Source organism: Vicugna pacos, chromosome 4 (assembly GCF_048564905.1).
Source record: "Vicugna pacos chromosome 4, VicPac4, whole genome shotgun sequence".
NCBI lineage: Eukaryota > Metazoa > Chordata > Mammalia > Artiodactyla > Camelidae > Vicugna > Vicugna pacos.
Genome location: NC_132990.1, coordinates 49,837,873 through 49,860,413, shown reverse-complemented (window position 1 = coordinate 49,860,413; position 22,541 = coordinate 49,837,873). Strand labels below are relative to the sequence as shown.

At 44.3% G+C, this 22,541-nt stretch overlaps 2 long non-coding RNA genes across 3 annotated transcripts in view; one reads left to right on the top strand and one right to left on the bottom strand.

Moving 5' to 3' along the window:
- Positions 1–22,541, bottom strand: part of LOC140696089 (uncharacterized) — a 215,847-nt gene that overhangs the window by 75,762 nt on the left and 117,544 nt on the right. The gene's annotated exons all lie outside the window — the stretch shown is intronic.
- Positions 3,934–13,041, top strand: LOC140695866 (uncharacterized). The gene is made up of 3 exons (XR_012071697.1): positions 3,934–4,021; positions 11,171–11,425; positions 12,508–13,041. It is a non-coding gene; the product is annotated as an uncharacterized lncRNA (long non-coding RNA).

Sequence of the window (22,541 nt, the reverse complement as noted above, 5' to 3'; positions counted from 1 at the left end):
AGCATTAAAATGTCGATGCCACAGCATGGTTCTGAGGAGGGTGTGAAGGGGATTCAGAAACCACAAAGGGTGACCCTAACTCCCTGAATGTGAGGAGTGACGTCCCTCTTCTTGCCTCTGCTTATGCTGCGCCCTCTGCTCAGAATGCCTTCTCCTGCTTATCCTTGCCAGCATCCACTGTTATCCTTTTTGGGGGGTGGAGCCTGAGTGGTCATTGCCCACTGCTGATTTGGGAGGTGGAAAATGGTGTGGAGGCTTGGTTTTGTTCACTTCTCAGCATCTCAGATCACCTGGGAGATTAGAGCTGAAAGTGCCTCAGGGATCTTTCAGTCCAACTCATCACTGATGACACAGGAAGATGGAGGCCTGAAAGGCCAATGTGTACGCCCCACCTGTGCCAGGCACCTCAGGGGGGTGGGTGGAGAAGCCCTGTGGCACCCAGGCCACTTGGCGGTGCCCACGTTGGCAAAGGTTGTGGGCCCCTTCTGTTTTCCTCATTGTATTAGTCAGGGTTCTCCTGAGAAACAGAACCTGAAGGTTGGATATTATGAAGACTGGAAAATCCAGACTGCAGAGCCGATGTCTTAGTTCAAATCCCAAGGCCAGTACTCTGCTGCAGAACCAGGAAGAGCTGATGTTCCAGTTCAAAGGCCCTCTGGCAGAATTCTTCCTCACTCAGGGGAGGGCTCGCCTTTTTTTTCTAATCATGCCTTCCACTGAGCAGACGAGGCCGCCACATTAGAAAGGGCAATCTGCTTGACTCAGTCTAGTGATTTAAACGTTAACCTCATCCAAAAGTACCCTCTCAAAAACACCCAGAATTATGTTTGACCAAATGTCTGGGCCCTCCATGGCCCAGGCAAGTTGATGCATAAAATTAACCATCATCCTCAGGACAGTTGAAAATCTTTTCAATAGCTAAGTCAGCAGGAGTGTGTCTATGAGATGGATATTTAAAACACAAAGCAGTTTGGAAAGAGCTGGTTTGGACTTCTTAAAAAATTTAAATATTTCTAGGAGATTTCTGGTTACAAATGGCACTTGGGGAGTACTCCCCCATTCCACCCCCCACCATGTTTTCACTAATACAATGATGAAAGCAGAGCACTGAAAATCACAAATGCACAGAAGACAAAGTAGACAGAAACTTACTTTCCAAATCTGAGAGAACATGCAACTAATGATAAGACAGGTAAAGCAGATGGCGAGAAACCTTCACAGGTTCATCTCAGGGAACACAGAATTACTTAAAACAGACAGGAAGCCCCTTCGAACCTTCTCCGCCATCTGACCCTTGAAAAACCTACAGTCACACAAGAGCAGTGAGGGTGCCACAACTTCAGTGCCCACCCCACAGACACCGTTTTCCTATTTAATTTGTGCCCAGAATCTCAAGGAAAACAGCCTTGTAAATCTCAGGCGAGATTAAAGCAACAATGAGATATTATTCACACTCACCAGATTAGCGGGAGAAGCCTGACAATATCAAGCATTGGGAGCATATGACCTCACCAGTAACCTTCCCACCTTGAAGGCTAGCGGTAAATCCTCTGTCATCTTCCATGACTTATCAAAAGCACTTGACAGTTGAATGGTCCCACCTCTTGGAAAGGCTTTCTTCATCTGGCCTCCTGGAATCTCCACTCTCCAGGTTTCCCCCTGCTGGATGCAGCTTCTCAATCTTCTTTTCTGGTTCCTCTTCTTCCCCTGTTGGTTACCACTGATGTACCCCAGGGCCCAGTCCTTGGACATTTTCTCTTCACTTTCCACACTGAGATGAACTTCCTGGTCTCACAGACTTAATACCATCTAGTTGCTAATGTCAAATCGACATCAACACCAAAACTTTCCCCTAAACCCCAGGCTTGGATTTATAACAGCCAACTCAGCATCTCCATTTGGATATCTAAGAGTTGTCTCAAAGTCTAATTCCAATACCGATGTCCCAGTCATCCCCCAAATTGTGCTACACGCAGTTCTCCCTCTGTCAGTAAATGGCAGCTCCATCTTCCAGTGGCTCAGGCCAGTGACCTTAGACTCGACCTGGACTCCTTGTAGCAAATCTTGTTGGCTCTCCTTTCTGCATAGATCCCAGATTTGATTTCGTCTCATCACCTTCGTTGCTATCACCCAAGTCCAAGCTACCATCTTTTCTTGCCTGGAACATAGCCACAGCCTGTCGTCTAGTCTCCCTCCTTCTCCCCTAGTCTCCCTACAGCCACCCAGTGATCCTCTTCAAACATAAGTCAGATCATGGCACTTTTTTGCTCATAACCATTCATGCCTGTCATTTCACTCAAAGTTCAACACAAGGTCACTGCAGCTGGCTCTGTGACCTCTCTAACTATACCTCCTCCTTCTACTCTAACCACACTGGTGTCTCTGCTGTACTTTGAACCCTCCAGACACTCCCATCTCAAGACCTTCACCTTGGCAGCACCCCAGATATCCACATGGCATACTCCTTCACTTCTGCTCAACATCACCTTCTCAGTGGGGCCCTGACCACACATCTCAGCTCACTCCTTATTTTTCTTGCTCTGCCTTATTTCTCTTTACAGCATTTCTCACTTTCAAATGTACTAGGAAATGTATTTATTCATCTTGTTTATTGTCTGTCTCCCTGCTGCTGACATTGTCAGGAAGAATTTTAATCAGGATTGGAAAACAGGCAAGGAAAAGGAAGACCAAACAGCAGCCAGGAATTCAGCCACAAGACCAGCTTGGGCAAGACCCCATGGCCACCAGGATTGAACCCCAGATGTGCCACTTGTACCACTGGCATTTGGCCTTGGCTGCTGCTGCTGACCCTGCTGGCCCTGGAAACTCAGTGTTGCCACCATTCATATCCACAAGTGGATTTTCAAGGGTCCTACTCCTTTGTCTCAACAGACCCTGTCCAGGGCAGCTGTATCAGATTGGCTGAGTGTAGACTCTAGTACCAAGGGTGGCCAGGAAAGCAGGTGTTAGGCACACTCGATGCCTAACACAGAAAGGGGTTCAGACATTGAGCAGCCAAAGAAAAATATCTACCATGAAGGAAGCCCCCCAGTTTCCAGAAGCTGGGATTCTACAGGCCATCTTCTCCTATCATAACCTAATAAGCCGTAGCTGTTTTGTGGAACAGGCCAAATTCAATAAGATAAAAGCAGAAAAGAAATTTATTCTTTCTCCCTGCTGTCTCTTTAGATTAGTTCTGTGTTGATTACTTCTTCTCCAGTCCTTGGATGAAATCTCAGGACATGTGTCCCTCAACACTTTCAGTCATCCTTGGAGAAAATAAACAAACAAAAAAACCTCCACTTTAAGTCACAAAAGTTGCCTGTCTCTTTTCAATGATTAAAATGTGCTCTATCTTCAGTTGAAGCATCTCCTCTCCCTTGCTCAGTCAGGGGTGGGAAGCCTGCAGGGGGGAGATGGCACAAGTGCCTCTGTCACACTCCCCTTCCTACTCTGTCCCAGCAGCTTCCTGGCCTCTGGCTCTGGTGGAGCCCAGAGGCAGCAGGCGTCAGGGGAAATTGTGCAGTCTGATGCAGCTGGTGCTGCATGGATCAGTGTTGGTGTCCTCTGGGCTTGGTGGCACTTTTTGAGTTGCACAGAGATCCCCCTAACCGAGACCCTGCTATTACAGTCTCCAGGACAGAAAAAGCCTGTCTCCGGCTGGTCGCTTACGTCTCCAACTGACTCCAACTGACTTCAACCCTAAGTCCTGGGCTATCCAGTGGTCCATTTCCCCCACGTTATCTTTGTTGGGTCCACTGACCCTCCAAGAGGACTTTTGGGGCAAAGTATATATTAAGATGGCCCCAAGTCAAGTCTCCCCCATGTGACCCACAGCAGGTCCATGAGAAAACACGTGCATCCTCGCCCTCTTCTGTTGGCAGAAATGAACTCGGTCCTTATGCAGTCTTTTTTCTTTCTGCCCCCTCAGGTGGGCAGCCTCGGCCTTAGGGCTTTGCATCTTCCAGGAATCAGTCATTCCCAGGCCACTGCCCCCAGACTCTAGGGGACACATATGGAGGTGAGGAGAAACATTCCTAGGCTCCCCCAGGTGAGGGGGGTGCAAATGCTTCCAAAAACTTTCTCAAAGAAATGTTCTCTCCCAGATTCTTCACTCTCAACCCTTTTATATACTCAAGGTGGATGTTGGGCTAAGATTTCAAAACTTAATTTCCAGATGCCTCCTTTGCAAGTCCTGTATAGACAGTCTGGCTTCTAACATCAGAATGTGGGGGTTTTATTTCCAGACTTTGAGTCTTCAGCCAAACTTACAGGAAGTCCCTATTACAAAGGATTTATTTTAGCAATAAAATTTTAAATAGGAAAAAAAGATGGAAATTAAAATAAAGTGCATACAAGGAAATGCGAAAAATGAAAATGTTACGTATTAAAATTCAGAGTCAATGTCATCCTCAGAAAGAATTTCATGGTATATTTTTAAAAGAAATAAGAAAAATTAGTCACCTAAACATTTAACTCAAGCAGTTTGGAAAAAAACAAGAAAATAAACCTACGGAAAATAAGAAGAAGAAAGTAATAAAGATTAAAGCAAAAATGAACACGTTCAAAACCAAAAACCTAATAGAGTGATTAATAAAACCAAGAGCAGTTTCTTCAAAAAGTGCAATAAGTTATACATACTTCAGGAAAAAGTAATACAGATAAAAAGGGGAAAACAGAAAATATGGCATTGAAATTGAGAGGGTGACAAAACCAAAGATACTGGTGAGATTTTTATAGTTACAGGAGGACGCTATGTATATCTCTATGCTAAATATCTTTAAAACTGGGAGAAATTGATAATCTTGTGAGAAAATAGAAATTGGCAAAATTAACTGAAGAAAGGAAATGAGAAACTATGGAAGAAAACAATACAATTATTGAAGAACCATTACCAAATAAGGCTAAGAGTTCACACTGTTTTATAAGTAAATTTCTCTAAACCTTCAAGAAACAAATAATTCCCATGCTATTTAAATAGTTCCAGACCAAAGGAAAATGTGGAAATCTTTCCAACTCCTTCTATAAACCCAGTATATCAGTGATTCACTAGCTTAACAGAAATGTCACAATAGAGCATGCTTGCCTATAGATTTTTTAAAATCTCAAATCAAGTAAAAGAAAGTAAAACTCAGAAGTGTATAAAAATGATAATACCAAATAAGGTTTAAGAAAGCAAGAATGGTTTGATATAAATCTCTTGATATATAATTCATTTTACTAATAGGTCAAATGAGAAATACCACGTGATTATTTTGAAAATGCAACAAAAGAACATAATTCAACCTCTATTCCAAATTTTAAATACTCTTAGAAAATTTGGAATAGAAAGATATTTCCTTAGCTGAAATGAATATCTATCTCCTGTAGAGAGCCAATATCACACCCAAAGTGAAATGCCCCATTGTGGGCAGGAACAATACACGAATGCCTGCTATCACCACTCTCATTTAACAGAGGACAGCCAATTGAGACTTAAACAAAGAGAGAAAGCACAAAGCACAAAGAATGAATCAAAGATATTATTTTCAGAAGATATGACTTTCTAGCTCAAAAATCCAAACGCATCAACTAAAAAACTATGCCAGAATGAATGAGAATATTCAAGAAAGCGGTCAGTTCCAAAAAAAAAAAAATTCTTAATACACTAGCAATAACATGGGAGAAAATCTAGAGGATAAAAATAGCCCATTCACAACAGTAGAAAAAATATGAATGACCCAGAAATTAATGTAACAAGAAATATACAGGATTCATATGACAAAAACTGTAATGCTTTACTGAGAGATGTAAAGACAACCTGAATGAATGAAAAAAATGTGTCTTCACCTTGCCTAATACTTCATGACTCCCGTGTAATGGTGCTGCCTAGAGTTGTGCAATGTGGTGGCCTTGGACGTGTTCCTGGGTAGAGTTAGTAACATGAAGAGGTCAATTTCCCTCAAATTTGTGAATTTAATAAAATATCAGTAGGAATCCACAAGATATATGAAACTTGGCAAAATGATTTTGAAGTTCATAAATGTGCAAGGATAGCCAAGAACATTTTGAAAATAAATAGTAAATGAAGAAACTAATACTACCAGGCATTAAAACTTATAACGTTGCAATAAAGAAAACAGGGAAATACTGGTAAAAAAAAATTTTGGTACATTCAGCTCAGTGGAACCAAGTAGAGCCCATAAATAGACACAAATTTGATGCAAATTTAGTATATGATAAAGGCAATTTTTTAAACATGTATGTTGGAAGGGTTGAGGGGAATGGATTACATTGTAAGTGATGTCAGGACTATTAGCTAACCCTTTAGAAAAAAAACATTTTTTATAGCATAGACCAAAAGATTTCTTTTGTAGACAAGATCTAAATGGAAAACATGAAGTGACAAGAAAATATGAGTGGATATTTATATTTCCATGGAGTAGTTTAGGAATTTCACTTAAGACAGTATCTTTATTAGTTTAGAAATAGACAAATCATCAATCATTTTTGCTTTGTGTTAAGAAAAAGCATGTTAAACTTCTAACTATTCTTAATTTATAATTTTCCATACAAATGGAGCAAAAGTTCCATTGAAGCTCTCATGAAAGAGCAGGGTATAAAGAGAAACATTACTTTGTTTTAGAAGGTCATATGGAACTTTTAAAAAAATCAGCTTCATTGAGGAATAATTTGCATACAATTTAGCAATTTTATCCGTACAATGAGTTTTAACTGAAATTTTATGGAGATAATTATAGATTCACATGTAGTTGCAACAAATATCTCAGAGAGATCCCATGTGCTCTTTCCCCAGTTTCCCCCAATGGTAACATTTCACAATATTATAGTTCAGTATCACAACTCAGATATTGGCATTGATAACACCCACTTCTCTTATTCAGATTCCCTCAGTTTTACTTGTCCTCATTTGTGTGTGTGTGTGTACTTAGTTCTATAGAATATTATCCCAGGTGTAGCTTGGTGTACCCATCACCACAATCAAGATACTGCAGTTCCATCACCAAAGATCCTTCATGCTACTCTTTTCTAACTACACCTATCTCTACCTCCCACCACCCATACAATATAATAACTTTTGGTAAATGTGTACAATCATGTAATCACCTCTACAATCATGACAGAAAACATTTTCATTATCCCGAAAATTTCCCTCATCCCCCTTTGCAGTCAATTCCCACTCTTCATTCCTTATCCTAGGCAACCACTGATCGGCTTTCTATTATAATAGTTTTACCTTTTCTAGAATTTCATACGAATGTAATCAGCAACATGTTTTTGAGATTTGTCCATGTTATTGCAAGTAGGAGTACTAGTTCATTCTTTTTACTGCTGAGTATTATATTATATTCCACTCCATCGAGTGGATATATCACATTACGTTATCCCTTCATCAGTCTATAGACAATCGGGTTGTTTCCAGTGCTTTACTATGAACAAAGCAATGAATATTCAAGTCTTCATCTGAGGATGTTTTCATTTCTCTTGGTGGATGTCTAAGAGTGTGATTGCTAGATCATATGGTAAACATGTTTCTAAGCCTATAGCTTCAAATTCACTGATCTTTCCTTTTTCAAAGTCTAATCTGGTGTTAATAACATCCCATGTGTTTTTTTCATTTCAGATATTATATTTCCCATTTCTAGAAATTCCTTTTGGATCTAAAACTTTTAAAACTTCCATTTTTCTCCTCTTCTTGGTCACATTTTCCTTCACCTTCTAAAACATGTGGATCACAATAGCTTTTTTTAATGTTCTGTGCTAAATCTATCATCTCCATCATTTCTTGGTTGGTTTACAGTGATTAGTTTTCCATCTGGCTACAGACCATATTTTCCTACTTCTTTGCCTGCTCAGAAATTTTTTATTGGATGCTGGACATTGCAAATTTCACATTGTTGACTGCTGGATTTTGTTGTATTCCTTTAAATACCTTTAGATTTTGTTCTGGAGCACAAATCAGTTAGACCCTTTCAAAGCTTGTGGTGTAGCCTTTAGTCTAGGGTTACTTTGGCGTCATTAGTAAGGTAATACCCTTTTGAGGACCCTACTCAACGTCTCGCGTGTAAGAAGATCTTCCTGTTCTGGTTGGTGGAGACGTGAAGAATTCCCAGCCCCACATGAGCTCCAGGAATTATTCTGCCTACTCCTTATCTGGAAAACAGACATCTTTGCTGAGGACTTCAAAGCATAACATTAAAGGCAGAAGCTATAAAGGTAAAGAGTGATAGCTTTGACAACAGAAAAATTTAGAGCCTCTCTCTTTGGTTTTCTCTAAAATTCACTTCAATTCAGCTGTTGTTTCTCATTGATTTGAGTGCCAGCTGGTAGAGGGAGAACACCAGTGGGCCCTGGATCTGCAGTCAGCTCTGCCTCTCACTGTGCAACCAGAGGGGAGTTCTCCTCTATGGGCCTCCATCTTTTGATCTGGAAAAGAGGGGGCTGAATAAAGTGTTCCCTGAGGCGCTTCCAGCTCTACACCCTACCCCCTGGCCAAGTAGTACCAGTTTCTCAGTCACCTCTTTGCCTCTGTTAACAGACTCTTGGGACCCCACCTCCATCTCAAAGCAGTCTTCTTATTCCTATTTCCCTTTTTAAATATAATTTAGCTTTTATTTGATTTATGGACTCGGTCCCAGTCACTGAACTTCATTCGGCTTGGACGGCTTATTGATTTTCAATAACAGTGGAGCAGAAGAATAAAGAGATGACAGCAGCACTTGGCTGCAGACTCAGGGCCCGCTGAGAGAGGGAGGAATTAATCATCTCCAGGGTGATCACTCAGGCTGTCCCTGGCAGGACAGTGACCCAGGGAGCTTGGCCAGCCTGGGACAGCCCAGGAAGCCATACAATGATTGTTTGCCTCTGATAACGTGAGCTCACCAGACTTTCCTGCCTGGCTTCTAATTCCAGCATCACCTGATGTAAGTCAGTTACCCATCCAGCTTCCTCACGTCTAAAGAAGGGGCTCTGACAGAGTTCCCAAGGCTCGCTAGAAGGAGGCTGCACCATTTGGATCAACAGGGAGGAGGAGGTGATCCTGTTTAAAGGTGCTAACATTAAATAAATGAATGCAAAGATAAATGATGAAAGGTGAAGAAGATGCAGATGTGCTGGGTATGCACGCTGATTTCACGGTGGCTTCTCTTGGCTAACTGTAGCAGCCAAAAACAGCAAGGCGGATCTATTTTTACTTCCCTAAAGAAATGCACCAAGCTTTCCTTTGCCTCTGTACCTTTACATATACTGTCTCTGTACAATGTTCCAGCCTTCTCTTTTCCTGGCCAACTCCTGCTTTTTCTTCAGGCTTCAGCTTAGTTGCTGCCTCCTCTGAGAAGTCTTTCCTGAGTCCTCCCACCCCACCCCTGGTTAGGTGTCCCCACCCCATGCTCCCCCAGATTTTTGTGCTGACCCTGTAAGGACATTCATCACACTACATTAGTACAGTTACATCAACAATGCAATAGTTCATTGTTACAGCAATAACTGTGGTCTGTTTTCTTAACTGTATCTCCTACTTAACTCCCAGCTCTGTGAGGGCAGGGACTGGGCCTGCTTTGTTCATCCAGGGTCCTGGTATATGAGAGCTAATAAATATTTGCTGAATGGATGAAAGATAGCTGAAAAGAATGATTTTCAAAGTTACTCAGTGACTCAAAGAATACTTATTGACAATAAATTACTTGTTAACATTGTGGGTAGAGGCTGAAGTCCATTAATTCCTTTGTTTAATCCTCTCTACGACCTTTTAATTGCAAGTGTAGTAAAACACTCAAGAGAGGTGAGGTGATCAACCCAAGGTCACATAGCCAGGATCTGGCCAGGGTCTACTAATCTCTAATGCCCGTTCTGCCCCTTCTCACGAGGGGAACTCAACCAGTTCCTTCTCTTCCCAGGACTCCATAGTTTTCTCCACTGTATGATGAGTGGGTTGAACCAGACCAGTGGCTCTTAATCTTTGAGAATTGATGAAAGCTATGAACTGTAACCCCAGGGAAATGCACATACGCACTGAAAAATTACACACAATTTCATGGGTTCGTAGACCCCCATAAAACCTAGCCACAGCCCAGAGCTCACCAATCATGGAGGCCTTGCCAGCTCTCATAGTCCCTGCAAGATCTATGATTCACCCAGTGACATCGGTTTTATGAAGTAGCAAAATTCTTCCATTCGTTTTTCCAAGTCTCCATCTCACCTCTCCTGCCCAGCCCAGTTGGCAGCAGTTCCTCCCTGCTGTGAGACCCCATTAGCCCCCAAACCCCAAGGCGCCACCAGACTGCGGCTGTCACACTGAGTCCTGGTCCTGATTTATTCTCCATGGTGTCTCTCTGGATGAGAAGTTGTGCATAACAGCAGGACTCAGCCCCTAGTAGAAGAAATGGCCAAGTTCAATCCTTAACAAATAAAACCACTGCCATTCAGTAATTCCCATGGTTCATGAAAAATGTGATTTTCTTGCTGCAGCAAATGTGGAGGGCGGGAGATGTAAAGACGATCCCACTTTGGTCTATGGAAGAAACTGTAACAATATAAATCAGTGAGATAGATAACCTTCTCCTCTATTCATTATCTGGGCAGGCCAGAGCTAATGTGTTTGGTTTTTTTTTTTTTTTTTTTTTTTACATCCTCTGTTATCAGCCATCCTTCCCCCTCAAGGATGGCTGCACTTGTCTGAATTCTACCAGGAACGTTGTGGCAAAGAAATAGAATATTCAGTTTCTGAAGATAATACCAGTTCTCTAGGATCTTAAATGCCAAGCCAAGAACTTTACCCTGTAGGCCACTGAGTCTTCCCTACGGGCATCCAGGATGGGGCAGACCCCTTGTGAAGATGCTGGTGAGGGTGACATGACCAGAAAATCACATTAGAAAGATCATTCTGACTGTAGATGAGGACTCATCAGAGGAACTGAGAGAAATGAGGGTGCAGGTAGAGGGTCGTGGGGAGAAGCCTGATTCAGTCAGGGGAGAGGATTGGGGAGAAGTCTACTCCTCTTCCTTATTGTTCCTACAATGGGGATGGCAGCATGCCAATTAAAGCTGTATACAGATAGGACACTCTGCACCCTGCACAAAGGAGTATCCAAGGAGATGTGAGTGGAAGCTATTGGTGGAGTTTCTTAGAGGCCCTTTTGCCCTTCCTCATGTCTTCTTTCTTCCTGTCTAGAATGCAGATGGGATGGCTGGTGCTACAGCTGCAATACTGCAACCATGAGGAAAAGGTCAAGAGAACTACAGAAACCTCAATTCTGAAATGCTTGAGTTGCTGAGTCAATGTCAAACACTACCTGCTTCTGGACTCATTATTTGAAAAAAATCCTGTGGGGCATCAAATGGAGAAGTTATGTAGACAGGTGGATGGATAAATCTGGAGCTCTGGAGAGTCACGGGCACATACTTGGGGGTGATGAAAGCTGTCAAGGTGGGTGTGATGACTCAGGGAGTAGATAGATGATAGATAGATAGATAGATAGATAGATAGATAGATAGATAGATAGATAGACAGACAGACAGACAGAAAGACAGAAAGACAAGAAGATGGTCCTGGAGAACACTAACCTTCAAGGAATAGGCTGGGGGAAAGTTAACTGCAGATACAGAGAGGGAACTTCCAGAGAGGGGACACCTGGAGAGCAGGGGTCCTGAGGACCAAAGGAGGACAGGGACTCTGAAAGTGGTCAATAGCACACATGACAGAGGGCCAGTGGCTGATACTAGAGGAGACTTGGTGATCCTGATAAGAGCTGAAGAGACAGCACTGATGCATCCCTCCTGAAATGTCAATGCCAGTCTACCCGAGGAAACCACAGTGCCCCCAGGCCCTCCTTGTAGAACTGTGGACATCTTGTAGGCTGGTAGCTCCAAGGAGTCCCCATAGAGAGCAAGACAATGGAAAGGGAGTACTTCCTTCCTTGACACTTGACGAGGAGATACTGTAGACATGATTACTGCACACATGCTTTCTCTCTGTTCTGAGCCTGTATTCAGATGCATTTGTTGATCTTGCTGGATTTGATTCTTCGCTCAAAGAGCACACGGCTGGGTATTCCACACCCACTCTGCATCATGCTCTGTGGGCCTCAGGCAACTCACTCAACAAGTTGAAGGCAAAGCAGAGTCTAGAGCCCAGGCCTCCTGATTCCAAATCCGTCAGGCCTTAAAACCCATGCGTGAAACATTTCCTAGATCTGGCTTTTAACAAACGCATTGGAGGATGGCATGCTGCCGATGTTTTGCTTGGCTCAGGGTGGGTACCAGGTTATTTTTTGCGAATTGGGTACTCCATCATGTAGAAAAACACGTCTTTTTAGGGGGTAAAACATCTGGAGTTACATAGCATGCAAAGAGAATAAAGGCCAGGTTACACACTCAGCACACAGAACTCAGGTTTTAATGATGCTCAAAGATTCAGAATGTTCAGAAAATCTGTTTGTTGTTGCTCTGACTTTCAGTGTTTCTCTGGGGAGCCACCACTTATTTTTTCTGTCTTGTTTAACCCAATAGGATTCCTAAGGAAGGAGTATCTCAAAGAGCTTGAACAAATTCCCTAGGAAAGCTCCAGATCTCACAAATTCTAAGTCACAAAAATATGCTTCTAAAAATAGAGCTTGCCAAGCAAGAGCACAGGTCTTGGCCCACTTGACCCAGCCCCACAGGCAGCCTTTGTCCTGATATCAGGCCTGAAGATCCCTGGAAAGAGCAGCCCTTACTGAAGAGAATTTGGGGACTTCTGCTGGAGGGCATAACAGCTGTCAGGAAGTTCAGCAATGAGTAGAAGACTGGACACAGAACAGGGATGTGATAAAGCGAGAGCTTTACAAGGCTCTGAAGGCTTGGCCAGAGTTTGCCCAGAGATTTACAAAGTGTTGGTCTTGGAGCTGGACACGTAAACTCTATTTCCAATTCACCACTAATTTTCTGGATGCATTTAGCAAGCCTCTTCCCCTCTCTGGGATTCAGTTTTCACATTTGTAGAATAAGAGTGGTAAATTCCAAAGCCTTACATGTTTCCAGGGGTGCTGTTGAAAGCTGTATGGATGTGAGAAAGGACCAATCCTCTGGTGATGGACTCTGGCTAAGCACGTCCAGATAGCCCGAAGGGCTCTGCAAGCAGCTACAGAAGGCAATTCTGAGCAGAAGCACATGTTTTCATCCAGAAAGGTCCTTCTTATTGAGGCCATTCTGTTTAAGCGAGTGCTCACAAGGATTGGGGAGGTTCACTCCTCAGCACCAGAAGTTAAATCGGGAAACAGCCCCTCCCTCATCTCATCACCAGAGGACTGACCCTCAGAAACACAGGTGTGGAAGAGAGATACCTGACTTTCTTTGGCTGCGGGGACTACAATCAATGACCTATGTTTGGTGTGATTAAACATGCCAAAACGAGAAAAGAGATGTGGTGGTGGGCTTGTGCCCAGAATTAGAGAAATTGGCCTTGTTTTCACAGTCACCCAATCAAGTTGACTCCCATGCTTCTATGTGCAGGGGACAAACCAGTCTTTTGTGTTTAGAGAACATCTTGCCCCTTGGGAACTTCTGAACCTTGTGTGTGAGTGTGTGCACCTGTGTGTACATGAGTGTGCCTCTGTGGAAGTGTGCACTTCATGTATATGTGCACGCTAGATGGGTGTGCATGTGTACAAGTCCGTTTGTATGTGTGTGTGTCTGTGCTTATGTGTGCACTTGCATGTTAGTGTGTGTGTGCATATATGTATATACACTTACCCTCTCTCACAAGGAATGAGGTTTGCTCAGTCGCACCAGGGCCAGGGGATGATTTAGTAAGCCCTGGGTCTCCTTGCCCTACATGCTGAGCTATGGAAATGGTAAAGCCTTTCCAAACCTGAAAGACAGATTAGTTCATTTTCAGGTTTTGCCGTGAATCGGTGGTTCCTGGAACGGCTAATGGCTCAGAGAGGCAGTATTTGCATCCAGCAGTGTCAGAGTGGCTGTGGGAGTAGTGGCTAGGGGGTGATTTAGGATAGCTATTTGGAAACATCTACCATTTTCCAATAATACTTGAGAAATTGCCTCTCCTGAGAAATTTCAAGAGGGCCATGGAACAGTGATGGAGGAGGCTGGGGGAAAATGCAGATTCCTCCTGTCTGAGCAGCATGGCTACAGGCATCCAGAAAACCTGATATTCCAGATACCTCCAGGCAGATCAGTTGCATCGATCGTGCTGTTGCCTACCCCAGTCTGTGCACGTGCTCATCTCCTGCACCTCCCCAGGGTCACCCCCCTACATCTATCTGATGAAATTAGTACTTGAAATACAATAAAGTGATTAGTTCACTTGACTGTGACAAACATATTTAATCTTGACCGATCGATAGTGTCAGAAAACCAGCGCCATTAGTTAAATTATCCCCTGGACTCAGAGAAGCAAACAGCCTAATTGAAGAAGGCAAACTCCCAAGGCCTCCTTTCAGCCCAAGCACTTCCTCCCTGGTGGGTTTGGAGGGCTCTGATTTGAACTTTAGCCATGACCTGCTTTCCCTTCAGCCACCACTGCCTGGACCCACTCTGGGCCTCAGTTTCCCCACCTGTCAGTTTAGTACAGATATGAAAAGCAGAGACTCTGGAGCTAAGTTCCATTCATATCAGCACCACTAACTAGCTAATCGCAGGCAAGTCAACTAACCACCCTGTGACTCAGTTTCTTCATCTGTAAAATGGGCGTGTCAGTACTAGCAGCTGGGTCTTTGGGAGGGGCAGGTGAAAGATACCCAGCCTGGATTTTCCTCCTGGCCCTGCAGAGCCGCAGTTTGACCACTTAGGCCCCTTCCCTCTCAGCTTCAGTCTCCCAATCTGTAAATGAGGAGGTAAGCTGAGTTGATTGTATAGGCTCCTATAGCCCCGATGTTTCATGAGTCTCAGAGCCTCATGTCCTTGTAGATGTACATGGGAGTCACTAGGCGTGAACCGGGGCCAGGAAGGCTAAGTGATCTCATAACCCAAGGGAAGATGCCTTTGAGCAACATAATTAATGTTTGTAGACATGGCAGGGTAGGTAATAGAGTTAGTAGCACAGGGAATCATGCTTTCTGGTTGTGAAACAAAATCAATTCCATTTCATTTGAACCCAAGAATCCTCAAAGTCCTGATGTCCACAGTGGGTCTGCTAGCACCAGGAGAAGGAAGTATCTCACTCATTCACTCACTCATCCAATGTTTGCTAAGCATCATCTCTGTGGTAGACCTTGTATTGGGAGCCAGACACACAGGGAGGGACAAGCCCTATCTTTGTCCTTTGTCCTTTGTATCCAGGGGTTCACAGACACATGAACAATTATCTCTGATTTGATGTTGTATTCATTTCCAGTGGCTTCTGTAACAAATCACCACAAATTTAGTGACTCAAAGCAATACAAATACATTATCTTACAGTTCTAGGGGTCAAAAGTCCAACATGGGTCTCAATGGGCTAAAATCAAGGTGTTAGGAGGACTGTGGTCCTTTCTGGAGGTTGCAGGGAGAATTCAATTATTTGCCTTTTCCAGCTGCTGGAAGCTGTCTGCACTCCTTGGCTCATAGCTCCACATCACTTGACCTCTGCATCCATTATCACATCCCTTTTCTGTCTTTCACAGTCTTCTTCTTATAAGACCTTTATGAGTAACTGGACCCACCTGGATAACCTGGACTACTGTTCCCACCTCAACAGTCTTAACCTTATCACATTTGCAAAGTCTCTTTCACCATGTAAGGTGACATATGCACACATTTCAGGGATTAGGACCTGGACATCTTGTGGCAGGCAGGGCAGGGGGGCATTATTCTACCCACTACAAACATAAAAGTCCCAAGGCTGGAATAAAAAGAAAACTAAGAGTCACTTTTCCCAGGAAGGCTTAAAGGTTCCATTAGAAGCAGTCCTTGAGAACTCTTGTACAGTGCTGGTGGGAATATAAATTAGTGCAGCCACTATGGAAAACAGTATGGAAGTTCCTTAAAAAAAACTAAAAATAGTACTACCATATGACCTAGCAATTTCACTCCTGGGTATATATCAGACAAAAATGAAGACTCTAATTCAAAAAGATGCATGCATCCCAATAGCACTATTTATAATAGCCAAAAAGACATGGAAGCAACCCAAGTGCCCATCAACAGATGACTGGCTTAAAAAGACATGAGAGAGATATATATACACATATACTCACAATGGAATATTACTCAGCTATAAAAAAGAATGAAATATTGCCATTTGCAGCAACATAGATGGACCTAGAGAATATTATGCTTAGTGAAATAAGTCAGACAGAGAAAGACAAATACTACGTGATATCACTTATAGGTGGAATCTAAAAAATAATGTAAATGAATGTATATAAAAAACAGAAACAGACTCACAGACATAGAAAGCAAACTTATGGTTACCAAAGAGGAGAGAAAGGAGGGAAAGGACAAATTAGGAGCATGGGATTAACAGATACAAACTACTATACATAAAATAGGTAAGTAACAAGGACTTACTGTATAGAACAGAGAATTATACACAAAGTCTTGTAATAACCTATAATGGAATATAATTTAAAAAACAAACAAACAAACAAAACCAAAAACTGAATCACTATGTTGTACACCTGAAACTTACAGAATGTTGTAAATCAACTATACTTCAACTAAAAAAAGGAAGAATAAGAAGAGGAAGTGGTCCTTGAAGCACAAGTAGAATTCTGAAGCAGGGGGAAGAATATTCCAGGCAGTAAGAACAGTAGAAGCACAGACTGGAGGTGGGAGATGGTGTCGTATGTTTGGAGAACATTTGGGCTAGAAATAAGTGGCTCTCTCTAAGGAAGGAGAGAGGCAGAGAGGCAGAGGCCAGGACAAGGTAGCCGCATACCATGCTTCCATGACGGGACCACAGAAGGGTTTTAGACCAGGGAGCAGTAACGTCAGGCTTAACTTTCATAAAGACTATTCTGGCTACAAGGTAGGGGATCAGCAGGAGGGGGTAAACGAGGTCAGGGACACCAGCAAGAAAGCTACCACGCAGATCCTGATGAGATAAGGCCTGAACGATATTGGAGGGGACAGGATGGATGGGGTAGAGGACATGAAGGAAAGGAGAAGGCTTAGGCACTCCCAGGACTCAAGCTTGGGTAACTGGATGGAGAACAGAGCTGGGAACCCTCACTGAGAGAGGCGTCTTATCTCTAAGTCCTTTCTTCAGGATGCCAGTGGTCTGGGTCTTGGGGTTGGGGGGCGCTGTCAGCTGCACTGCTCTCAGGCTGCTTCCCCACAGTGACTGGGGCAGGGCCGCCGTCCTGCTTCAGACCTGGCTGGTGCTCCCCTGGCAGAACAGCCCGCCAAGGCTCAGAGGCCTCTGTCATTGCCACACACTGCAGACTGAGTGCGGCCTATGCATCCTCTGAGGGGAAGTAATTCATACTCTCCAGGACTATTTGTTGGAGGAAAATCACTTGTTTCCAATTACTCTGTGGGTCAGCCTGACAGAATGTTGGACCGAAGGTAATTTCCAATGAATAAGATGTGTTGGGTGTGGCATGTTATTACGAGAGGACAACATCCTGAACAAAAGCTTCCTGTGGGGAAGTCCGTGGTGAAAGGCACTCAGCCCCCAGCCCTGCTCTGATTCCCCAGGATGGCAGATTTGAGAGTCACCTGAGCTAGCTCCCTCCTTCCAATAAAAGTTCCATTCAACAAGTAACAGGACACCAGGGTGGTTGAGTCACAAGCTTTGGGCTCTCACAGCCTTGGTTTCTGAGTCTCAGCTCTGCTTCTCACCAGCTAGGGAACCTCAGCAGGCTCTTCAGGACTGGCCGTCAACCTTACCCTCTTTGCAGTATCAGAGGGAAGTGCTAACACTTAGCCCTTTGCATCCTCGGGGCCTCTCCTGGACATCCCACAGCCTTATAGCTCCCTCCTTAATAGGGATCTACCTCGGGGAGGGGAAAGAGCAATTAACACCTTTCCATTCCCTGGGGACTGGCCCTGTCCCCTGCCAATTACTCCACCAGGACCCACCTGCTCTTGAAAGGGGTGACCAATTATCAGGAATAAGTGTGAAAGTGAGTCTGCTGCCTGGAGCCTCATTACCTGCCTCTTCCTCAGCTTGCAGGCGAGGGGGCCCAGTCCCTGCCCCCCTCAGTGGGGGAAGATCAAGAAAAAAGAATGGATTTTCTGAGTGTTCATCCAGCCTCAGGAAAGAAGGGGGCTCATTCTGCATTGTCACTGGAATTAGGCAGAGGCTTGTGATTTTATTTTTAAAAATTATATATGCATGTTTCTGGCAGATAATGCATTTAGATATTTGCATATCTATATTTCTTCTAACTATATTTTCCCTCCCAGTTCCAAGAAAGAACCAGCCTTTCCTCTCCCTTCATTCTGAAGGAGCTACTAGCAGGCATCAGTTCCTTCTTAACCTTTGTTTTCTAAAAACTTGAGCTGCTTGAAAGTTTCCTGCAAGGGAGGAAGGGAGAGAAGAGCTGGCCTGTGAGGAAGGAGATTCCCCAGCTGGCCTGTGAGGAAGGAGATTCCCCAGCAGGCCTGTGAGGAGCCAGGGTCAGACCTGCTTTCCTGCGGTGCCATGGGAGGTGACAGGCTTCTGAAGAGAACAGCCAGGTGTCCCCCAAAAGGCTGGACTCTGCCTCCTCAGCGTCCAGCTGGCAGTGATCATATGTCGGCCAGGAGGAGCAGCCTCAACAGACTGGGATAAGACCTGTTCTCTTCTTCTTGAAGACCTAGCTTGTGTCAGAGAGTGTTCTGGGTAATAAGCACAGAGCAGTGAAGGGGAAAGAAAAATTCTCTATTCTTACAGCATTTCATTTTTCAAAGATAAATATGTAATTTACTAAGAGCTAGTGATAAGAGCTACCAGCCATAATAAACAAAACAAAACCCACAAAAACAAAACAAGGTGAGGGTAGAAAATGAAGAAGAGGTGATGGTGGAGGTCAAGAAAGATTTCTCTGAAGAGAGTAGATGTGAGCTGACATCTGATGGGAAGAAGAAATGAGCCAGTTAAACTGTAGAGGAAGAGCATTCCAGACAGAGGGGACAGTAAGTGCAAAGGCCCTGGGGTAGGAGCACTAGCATGTCCGAGGAGCACTGAGATGACTAAGTAGCTAGGGAGGAGTAACAAGGGTGAGCCTGGTAGGAGATGAGGTTGGACTGGGGGAGACAGAAGAAGTTTCCTCCCTTCCACGCCAAAGCTACATTTACACCCTAAGGCTTGTCACTTTCTATTTACAAACTTGAATTTCCTCACCCTCAGAATGAGGCTAGTGATACCTTCCCTGGTGAGGATGGTGTCCTGCACTTGACAGTGGCTACTGTAATTACCATGCGTTTATTACTGTTTAATCTCAGTGCTTCTCCTCACTGTGCTCCCATTCCTCCACCACTAGAACTGGATGCTGTCACTGCAGTGACTTTGGGCCTGTGAGCAGGGCACCAGTGGGGTGGAGAGTTGAGCCTTTACCAGTAATTACCGCTCCCGGGAAGCCCTCTTGGCTCAGCTCCACGCTCAGCATGGCAAGAACGACAGCCACTTGTCAGAAGCCTCCCAGAGAGACCACCTGGAAATGAGAGCAGCCCTGATGGAAGGGTGGGGGAGCCGTACTGAAGGGGGAAGGGTGTGCGGGCCCCTTTGTCATCAGGCAGCCAGAGCTGGAGGGATCGCTCCAGTTTAAATTAAGGATTTAATGAGATGAGGCCAAATTAGATGCAATTAAAAAGACACTTTAGAGCTGGCAGACGACCAAGAGAGGCAGTAATGACTTTCCTAGAAGGGAATCCCACAGGCTGGGGGTTGGAGGGGACCAGGAGGGCTTGGTTTTCTACTCCTGAAAACATCCGGGGTCGGGGGTGGGGGTGGGAGGATAAAATAGAATCAATCATTGGCAATGCTGGTGCCTAGTAAGGACTGGATAACCCTCAGATGTCCACCCAGAAGAGCCCTGAGAGATTGCCTAGACTTGTGGCTTCCAAACTGGAATTTTTGGATCCAAAGAAGACATTTAGTAACTTCCTCAAGCATTGTCTAAATACATATTTTTAATTATTTAAGTCTTAGAGCAAAGACGCTGTGCAGGATCCCCAATTTTAGCACACAGGGGCCGCCAGTAAGGTGCACAGCGCGCTTCCACGTGTACCTCAGCAGACAGCTTCTGTGGCGGCCTGGACCTTCATGTGGATTCTGAGCAGAAGCCCCGTTGCTTGGGAAGGCTGCTCACCTGCCTCACGGGGACTGCCCACCTCGGGTAATTCAGGCCTGGACTTGAGCTCACATGGCACAGTGTCCTGTGAGCCCACTCTTAGGTGACTCAGGTGAAGCACTCAATTAAATGTTTGGCTCAGTTAAAGGCCTGCTCCTGACACTGCAGAAGGGCTGGGTGCTAACAGGGGAGTGGGTAAAAGTGCCAGAAGTATTGACACTGTCATATTAGTGTTCAGTGTAAATTTGGACACTTCTAGCCTGACTTCTGTTAACGCCAGTGGACTGGTTTTGGCACACAGTTACCCTGCAGACAATTCTAGATAACATGTTTAGAATAAAACTGAATCCTAAAACTTGGACTTCATATGCAAAACAAAGTAAATTTGACTGTTCAGAAAGTTTGAGTGAAGAGCTGTCAGAAATGGGCACTGAGGCATGAGATTCTCTTAAATGACAGCCCTGAACATCCTTCAAGGTACACTTGAAAAGAATTTTTCTGCCAAACAATGAATATTTAAATCAAGAAACCTATTCATCATCTCCCTCCAAATTTAATACTCACAGTTTAAGGAATGAGAGTTGGGCTTAGGTATTATTAATAATTCAAACCTGACACAAAATAATTAGCTATTATTCCTCTTGAAGTTCCTAGATCAGTTTAATTGGAGAATGTTCTGAGATAGGAAGGTAAAGTTTTTGAAAATCCATTACCATTTGCAACTATTTTTGGGACTGGATCAGGATTTTGGTAATACAGTGAAACAAAATCTAAATGATGAAATAAACTGGATATTGATGCTGATACCGGATTGCAAATATTATTTATAATACCCAACTTCAAATTATTTGGGTTACTGTAATAGCTTCATTATTCTCATTGGCTGACTTTATAATAAGTAGTGTTTGTACATTTGAACAGAAACATACATTTATAATAATGTCACTGTTGGTCAGTTTTATGTAATGGACTTCCACCCCGACAAATGTGTTTGACTATTACTGTTGAAACAGGTGAAATCACTGACCTAGTCCAAGCCAAACATGATACAGTCAGGATACAGACCCCAGAGAGAGGCAGAGGCTTGTTCATTCAGAACCAGAGAGTCAGAAGCCGGGCTGGCTCAGAAGCCAGATTCCCTGATCTGCAGGTGTGAAGAGGCCATCCAGACTCTGCCTTGGCTCCATCTCCTGCCTCCACCTGGTCCAGACCTCTTCTCTCTCAGTGAAACCCCTAGAGATCTTCCTCCCTCTCTCATCCTTCCCTCTCCACACAGTGCTAAGCTGTGATTTAAGTCCCGTCCTTTAAAATCCGAGGGCGGATCTGAACAGCGGTTTCTACCTCTTCTCCCTGGAGCCACGATGTCACGTGGGAAAGCCCGATGGCCCACTGTGGGGATGGGGAGACTGAGCAGGCGGCACAGCGCCAGCCCCCAGCCCCACCCCAAATAAGGATGGTGAGTACAGAGCACACAGGGCTCTGACACTGGGGTGTCTGGGCTCAAAGCCCACCTACCCCTCTTACCAGACCTAAACTAGGTGTGGCAATACTGCCTGATGAGGAGGGATGTTGGGAGAATTTAGGGAATCGATCGATATAAGGCACATAGGAAGTAGTCGATAACTCAGGCATTATCATGTTTTATCAGAAGAGATTGATGTAAGATGCCCCTTTTTCAAAAGGATTTGGTTGTTAAGGAATGTAGAGTGAAAAACAGGCTTTAAAAAAAAAACGACTTAGAGCATAAATTTAAAACATTTTACCCTGGCATCTGAGGTTTTCAGCCTTTTCCATCCATCTTCATATGCCCCATGTGCCAGTGGCAGTGGTCTTCTCACTGCCCCCAAAGTGTGCCCCACCAACTGAGGCCTCTGTATGCGTCTGTGTATGCTGCTCCCTATGCCTGAAGATTCCTGCTCACTTCTCAGGGCCCACGCCTTATTTCACCTCCTCCCAGAAGCCACCCAGGATCCCTCTAGCAGAGACGCCTAAATTTCTATAGGAAGGTTTCAGGGCAGTACTGTATTTGGTGAGGAAGGGGGGCTAGGAGATTTGCCTAAAAGTTCTGCACAACTTGTTCACTGTCTTTACTTAGATTGTGTGTTTATTTGGGTTGGCTTAGCAGGGCTGATGGAGATCGCGGGGCACTGAATGGAATGAAGTTCTACTTCTCCTGGGTGCTCTCAGCACAGAGCTTGTTCTCACCTTGTGGTGGGGCTGGAGTCTGGGCTTCACATGCTCCTGCTTGTGTTCCTTCCCTGCGCTCTGCCCTCTGCCCTCCACTTCGGGCTCTGCTCCTGCCAGCCAGGAGGCATGACGAGCTCATAACGCTTCTGAGAACAGTCACCA